The following is a 6,785-nucleotide window of genomic DNA, read 5'->3' as shown; positions in this document are numbered from 1 at the left end:
AGGGTTATGGCTAAGGTTTGGGATTGTTTTCAGGTTAGTGTTAAGGTTATGTTTAGGGTTAGGGGTAAGTTCAGGGGTTGTGTTTAGTTTTAGGGTTAGGGTTTGATTTACGGTTAGGGTTAAGTTTAGTATTACGGTTAGGGTTAGGGTCATGGTTGTGTTAGGCTTTGTGGTTGGGGTGAGGGTTAGGTTTAGGGTTAGGGTTGGGTAGGGTTAGGATTATGCTTATGGTAAGGCGTTAGGGGTTAGAGGTGTAGCTTAGGGTTAGGGCTTGGGTGAGGGTTCCGGTTAGGCCTTGTGGTTCTGGTCATGGTTAGGTTTGGTTTAGGGTTAGGGTTAGGTTCATGATTAGGTTTCGGGTTAGTGTTAGAGTTAGGGTGAGAGTTAGGGTTAAGGTTTTTGCTAGGCTTTGGTGTTGGGTTAGGGTTTGTGTTAGGGTTAGTGTTATCGTTAGGGCACGGGGTTTCAGGTTAGTGTTAGGGTTAGGGTTAGGGATAGCATTAGGGTTAGGGTTGTCGGATATGGTTAGGGGTTAGGGTGAGGGTTACGGTTAGTTTTACAGTTAAGGTGAGGGTTTAGGGTAAGTGTTATGATTAGGGTTAGACTTAGAGTTCGAGTTAGGGTTAGGTTTAGGGTTAGGGTTAGGTGTAGGGTAAGATTTAGGTTTAGGTCCAAGTTGAGGGTTAGACTCAGTGTTCTATTTAGGGTCAAGGTTAGAGTTAGGGTTAGGGTTAGGATTAGGTCTACGGTTAGGATTAGGATTAAGTTTAGGCTTAGGTTCAGGGCTATCGTAAGTGTTCGGTTTAGGGTTACAGATGGACTAGCGTTATTGTTAGAGTTAGGTTTAAGGTTAGGGTTTGGTCAGGATTAGGTTTAGGGTTAAGGTTATGGTTAGTGTTTGGATAAAGTTCAGGATAGGGTGGGGGTTATTTTTATGGTTAGGGCTAGGGTTTGGGTTTGTGTTCAGGTTAGTGTTAAGGTTAGGTTTAGGGTTCGGGTTCGGGTTAGGCTTTATGTTTTGGAGTAGCTTTAGGTTAGGTTTAGGGTTAGTGTGAAGTTTAGGTTAAGGGTGAGGGTTTTGATAAGGGTTAGGATTATAGATGGTGTTAGACGTTAGGTTTAGGGTGTTAGGGTTAGGTTTATGGTTAGGGTAGGGTTAAGTTTAGGGTTAATATTAGGGTTAGGGTTAGATTTGGGTTACTGTTCATATTAGGGTTAGGGTTAGGGATAAGTTTGGGGATAGCGATAGGTTCAGGGTTGGGGATACGGTTAAGGATTAGGGTGAGGGTTAAGGTTAGGTTTACAGTTAAGGTGAGGGTTTAGGGTAATTGTTATGGTTAGGGTTAGAGTTAGAGTTAGGCTTAGGGTTAGGGTGAAGTTTCAGTTAATAGTCAGGGTTAGGGTTAAGGTTAGAGTAGGGTTAAGCTTAGTGTTAGGGTTAGGTATAGAGTTAGGGTTCGGGTTGAGGTAAGGTTAGGGTTAAGGCTAGGTTTACGGTAAAGGGTAGGGCTAGGTTAGGGTTAGGTTTAGAGTTAGAGTTAGTGCTAGGATTTAGGGTTATGGTTATGGTCAGGTTTAGAGTTATTTTTAGGGTTAGGGTTAGGGTAGAGTTAAGGTTAGGGTTAAGTTTCGGGTTAGCGAAAGGGTTTGGTTTAGGTCTGGGTTGGGGTAGGATGCAGGATAGGGTTAGGGTTAGGGAAAGGGTTAGGGGTTCGTGTGAGGGTTAGTGTTAGGTTTACATTAAGCTGATGTTTTATGGTGTTATGTTTAGGGTTAGGGTTAGCGTTAGATTTAGGGTTAGGGCTAGAGTTAGGGGATAGTTAAGGGTTAGGTTTAGTTTTAGGGTTAGGCTTAGGCTTAGGTTTAGGGTGAAGTTTAGGTTAAGGATGACGGTTAGGGTTAGGCGTTTGCTGTAAGGTTACAGTTAGATTTAGGGTTATGCTTAGGGTTAGCGTTAGGTGTTTGGGTTAATGTTAGGGTCAGGTTTACGGTAAGGTTTAGGGTTAGGGTTAGGGCTCGGTTTAGGGTTAGGGCTACGGCTAGGGTAAAGTTTAATTTAAGGGTGAGGGTTGAGCTTAGGGTGAGTGTTAGAGGTTAGGGTTAGGGTTTAGGTTAGGATTAAGTTTAGATTTAGATTTAGGGTTAGGGTTAGTTTCAGGGTTAAGTCATGGTTAGGTTTAGGGCTAGGTGAAGGTTATAGATAGGGTTAGGTTAAGGGTTGGGGTTAGGTTTAGATGTTAGGGTGAGGGTTAGTGCTAGGTTTCCATTTAAGCTGAGTGTGTAGGGTAAGTTTAAGGGTTAGGATTAGGGTTAGAGTTAGAGTTAGGGTCAGGGTTAGATTTAAGTTTAGGGTTAGGTTTACTTTTATGGTTAGGGTCAAGGTTAGGGATGGTTTAGTGTTATGTTTAGTTTTAGGGTTAGGATTACGGTGAAGTTTAATTTAAGCGACAGTGTTAGGGTTAGGGGTTTGGGTTCAGGTTAGAGTCAGGGTTAGGGTTAGGTTTAGGGTTAGCGTTCGGGTTAGTGTTAGTTTTGCCTATGGTTTGGGTTTGAATGAAGTTAGGGTAGGCTTAGCGTTATGCTTAGGGTGAAATTTTGGTTAAGGATGAGGGTTTCTCTTAGGGTAGGGTTAGAGCTAGGGTCAGTGGTTGGGGTTAAGTTTAGGGTTAAGGTTAGGTTTAGGCTAAGGATTAGGCTTAGAGTTAGGGTTAAAGGTTAGTGTTTCATTTAGGTTTAGGGTAGTGTTATAATTAGGGTTAAGTTTAGGGTTAGGGTAAGAGTTAGAGTTACATTTACAGTTAAGGTGAGGGTTTTGAGTAAGTGTTTGACTTAAGGTTAGGGTTAGGTCTAGGGTTAGGGTTAGAGTTAGGGTTATGGGTTAGGGTTAGGTTTAAGTTTATGGTAGGCTTAAAGATAGGGTTAAAGTTAGGTTAGGGTTCGGGTCAGGATTACAATGAGAATTAGGTTTAGGGTCAGAGTTACTGTAAGGGTTAGGTTTAGGGTTAGAAGTGGGCCAAGGTTAACTTTAGGTTTAGGTTTAGAGGTAGGGTTAGGGTTCAAGTTAGGGTGAGCTTTAGGGTAGGGATAGGGTGAAGTTTAAGATAGGGTGAGGATTAGGGTTATGGCTAAGGTTTGAGCTTGTTTTCAGGTTAGTGTTGAGGTTATGTTTAGGGTTAGGGTTAAGTTCAGGGGTTGTGTTTAGTTTTAGGGTTAGGGTTAAGTTTAGTGTTACGGTTAGGGTTAGGGTCATGGTTGTGTTAGGCGTTGTGGTTGGGGTGAGGGTTAGGTTTAGGGTTAGGGTTTGGTAGGGTTAAGATTATGCTTATGGTAAGGTGTTAGGGGTTAGAGGTGCAGTTTAGGGTTAGGGTTTGGGTGAGGGTTCCAGTTAGGCATTGTGGTTCTGGTCATGGTTAGGTTTGGTTTAGGGTTAGAGTTAGGTTCATGATTAGGTTTCGGGTTAGTGTTAGAGTTAGGGTGAGAGTTAGGGTTAAGGTTTTTGCTAGCCTTTGGTGTTGGGGTTAGGGTTTGTGTTAGGGTTAGTGTTATCCTTAGGGCTCAGGGGTTTCAGGTTAGTGTTAGGGTTAGGGTTAGGGATAGCATTAGGGTTAGGGTTGGGGGATCCAGTTAGGGGTTAGGGTTACGGTTAGTTTTACAGTTAAGGTGAGGGTTTAGGGTAAGTGTTATGGTTAGGGTTAGAGTTAGAGTTAGAGTTAGGGTTAGGTTTAGGGTTAGGGTTAGGGTTAGGTGTGGGGTAAGATTTAGGTTTAGGTCCAAGTTGAGGGTTAGACTTAGTGTTCTATTTAGGGTCAAGGTTAGAGTTAGGGTTAGGGTTAGGGTTAGGACTAGGTCTAGGGTTAGGATTAGTATTAAGTTTAGGCTTAGGTCCAGGGCTATTGTAAGTGTTCAGTTTAGGGTTACAGATGGACTAGCGTTATTGTTAGAGTTAGGTTTAAGGTTAGGGTTTGGTCAGGATTAGGTTTAGGGTTAAGGTTATGGAGGGTGTTTGGATGAAGTTCAGGATAGGGTGAGGGTTATTTTTATGGTTAGGGCTAGGGTTTGGGTTTCTGTTCAGGTTAGTGTTAAGGTTAGTTTTAGGGTTCGGGTTAGGCGTTATGTTTAGGGTTAGTGTTAGGTTAAGTTTAGGGTTAGTGTGAAGTTTAGGTTAAGGGTTGTGATAAGGGTTAGGATTATAGATGGTGTTAGACGTTAGGTTACGGTGTTAGTGTTAGGTTTATGATTAGGGTAGGGTTAAGTTTAGGGTTAATATTAGGGTTAGGATTAGATTTGGGTTACTGTTCGTATTAGTGTTAGGGTTAGGGATAAAGTTGGGGATAGCGATAGGTTTAGGGTTGGGGATATAGTTAAGGATTAGGGTGAGGGTTAGGGTTAGGTTTACAGTTAAGGTGAGGGTTTAGGGTAATTGTTACGGTTAGGGTTAGAGTTAGAGTTAGGCTTAGGGTTAGGGTGAAGTTTCAGTTAATATTCAGGGTTAGGGTTAAGGTTAGAGTAGGGTTAAGCTTAGTGTTAGGGTTAGGTATAGAGTTAGGGTTCGGGTAGGGGTAAGGTTAGGGTTAAGGCTAGGTTTACGGTAAAGGGTAGGGCTAGGTTAGGGTTAGGTTTAGAGTTAGAGTTAGTGCTAGGGTTTACGGTTATGGTTATGGTCAGGTTTAGAGTTATTTTTAGGGTTAGGGTTAGGGTTAGGGTAGAGTTAAGGTTAGGGTTAAGTTTCGGGTTAGAGAAAGGGTTTGGTTTAGGTCTGGGTTAGGGGTAGGATGCAGGATAGGGTTAGGGTTAGGGAAAGGGTTAGGGGTTCGTGTGAGGGTTAGTGTTAGGTTTACATTAAGCTGATGTTTTAGGGTGTTAGGGTTAGGGTTAGCATTAGGTTTAGGGTTAGGGCTAGAGTTAGGGGATAGTTAAGGGTTAGCTTTAGTTTTAGGGTTAGGGTTAGGCTTAGGTTTAGGGTGAAGTTTAGGTTAAGGATGAGGGCTAGGGTTAGGGTTAGGCGTTTGGGTTAAGGTTAGTTTAGGTTTAGGGTTAGGTTTAGGGTTAGGGTTAGGTGTTTGGGTTAATGTTAGGGTCAGGTTTAGGGTTAGGTTTAGGGTTAAGGTTAGGGCTCGGTTTAGGGTTAGGGCTACGGCTAGGGTAAAGTTTAATTTAAGGGTGAGGGTTGAGCTTAGGGTGAGCGTTAGGGGTTAGGGTTAGGGTTAGGGTTTAGGTTAGGATTAAGTTTAGGGTTAAGGTTAGGTTTAGATTTAGGGTTAGGGTTAGTTTCAGGGTTAAGTCATGTTTAAGTTTAGGGCTAGGTGAAGGTTATAGATAGGGTTAGGTTAAGGGTTGGGGTTAGGTTTAGATGTTAGGGTGAGGGTTAGTGCTAGGTTTCCACTTAAGCTGAGTGTTTAGGGTAAGTTTTAGGGCTAGGATTAGGGTTAGAGTTAGAGTTAGGGTCAGGGTTAGATTTAAATTTAGGGTTAGGGTTACGTTTATGGTTAGGGTCAGGGTTAGGGGAGATTTAGTGTTATGTTGAGTTTTAGGGTTAGGATTACGGTGAAGTTTAATTTAAGCAAGAGGGTTAGGGTTAGGGGTTTGGGTTCAGGTTAGAGTCAGGGTTAGGGTTAGGTTTAGGTTTAGGGTTAGGGTTAGTGTTAGTGTTAGTTTTGCCTAGGGTTCGGATTTGAATGAAGTTAGGGTAGGCTTAGCGTTATGCTTAGGGTGAAATTTTGGTTAAGGATGAGGGTTTCTCTTAGGGTAGGGTTAGAGCTAGGGTCAGTGGTTGGGGTTAAGTTTAGGGTTAAGGTTAGGTTTGGGTTAAGGATTAGGCTTAGAGTTAGGGTTAAAGGTTAGTGTTTCAGTTAGGTTTAGGGTAGTGTTATAATTAGGGTTAAGTTTAGGGTTAGGGTAAGAGTTAGAGTTACATTTACAGTTAAGGTGAGGGTTTTGAGTAAGTGTTTGACTTAAGGTTAGGGTTAGGTCTAGGGTTAGGGTTAGAGTTAGGGTTACGGGTTAGGGTTAGGTTTAAGTTTCTGGTAGGCTTAAAGATAGGGTTAAGGTTAGGTTAGGTTTAGGGTCAGAATTTGGATGAGAATTAGGTTTAGGGTCAGAGTTATTGTAAGGGTTAGGTTTAGTGTTAGAGTTGGGCCAAGGTTAACGTTAGGTTTAGGTTTAGAGGTAGGGTTAGAGTTCAAGTTAGGGTGAGCTTTAGGTTAGGGATAGGGTGAAGTTTAAGATAGGGTGAGGGTTAGGGTTATGGCTAAGGTTTGGAATTGTTTTCAGGTTAGTGTTAAGGTTATGTTTAGGGTTAGGGGTAAGTTCAGGGGTTGTGTTTAGTTTTAGGGTTAGGGTTAAGTTTAGTGTTACGGTTAGGGTTAGGGTTAGGGTTGTGTTAGGCGTTGTGGTTGGGGTGAGGCTTAGGTTTAGGGTTAGGGTTGGGTAGGGTTAGGGTTATGCTTATGGTAAGGTGTTAGGGGTTAGAGGTGCAGTTTAGGGTTAGGGTTTGGGTGAGGGTTCCGGTTAGGCATTGTGGTTCTGGTCATGGTCAGGTTTGGTTTAGGGTTAGGGTTAGGTTCATGATTAGGTTTCGGGTTAGTGTTAGAGTTAGGGTCAAGGTTTTTGCTAGCCTTTGGTGTTGAGGTTAGGGTTTGGGTTAGGGTTATCGTTAGGGCAGGGGTTTCAGGTTAGGGTTAGTGTTAGGGATAGCATTAGGGTTAGGGTTGGGGGATTCAGTTAGGGGTTAGGGTGAGGGTTACGGTTAGTTTTACAGTTAAGTTATGTTTAGTTTTAGGGTTAGG

This window comes from Loxodonta africana, chromosome 11 (assembly GCF_030014295.1).
Source record: "Loxodonta africana isolate mLoxAfr1 chromosome 11, mLoxAfr1.hap2, whole genome shotgun sequence".
In the NCBI taxonomy this organism is placed as follows: Eukaryota; Metazoa; Chordata; class Mammalia; order Proboscidea; family Elephantidae; genus Loxodonta; species Loxodonta africana.
This window is presented reverse-complemented; position numbering follows the sequence as displayed.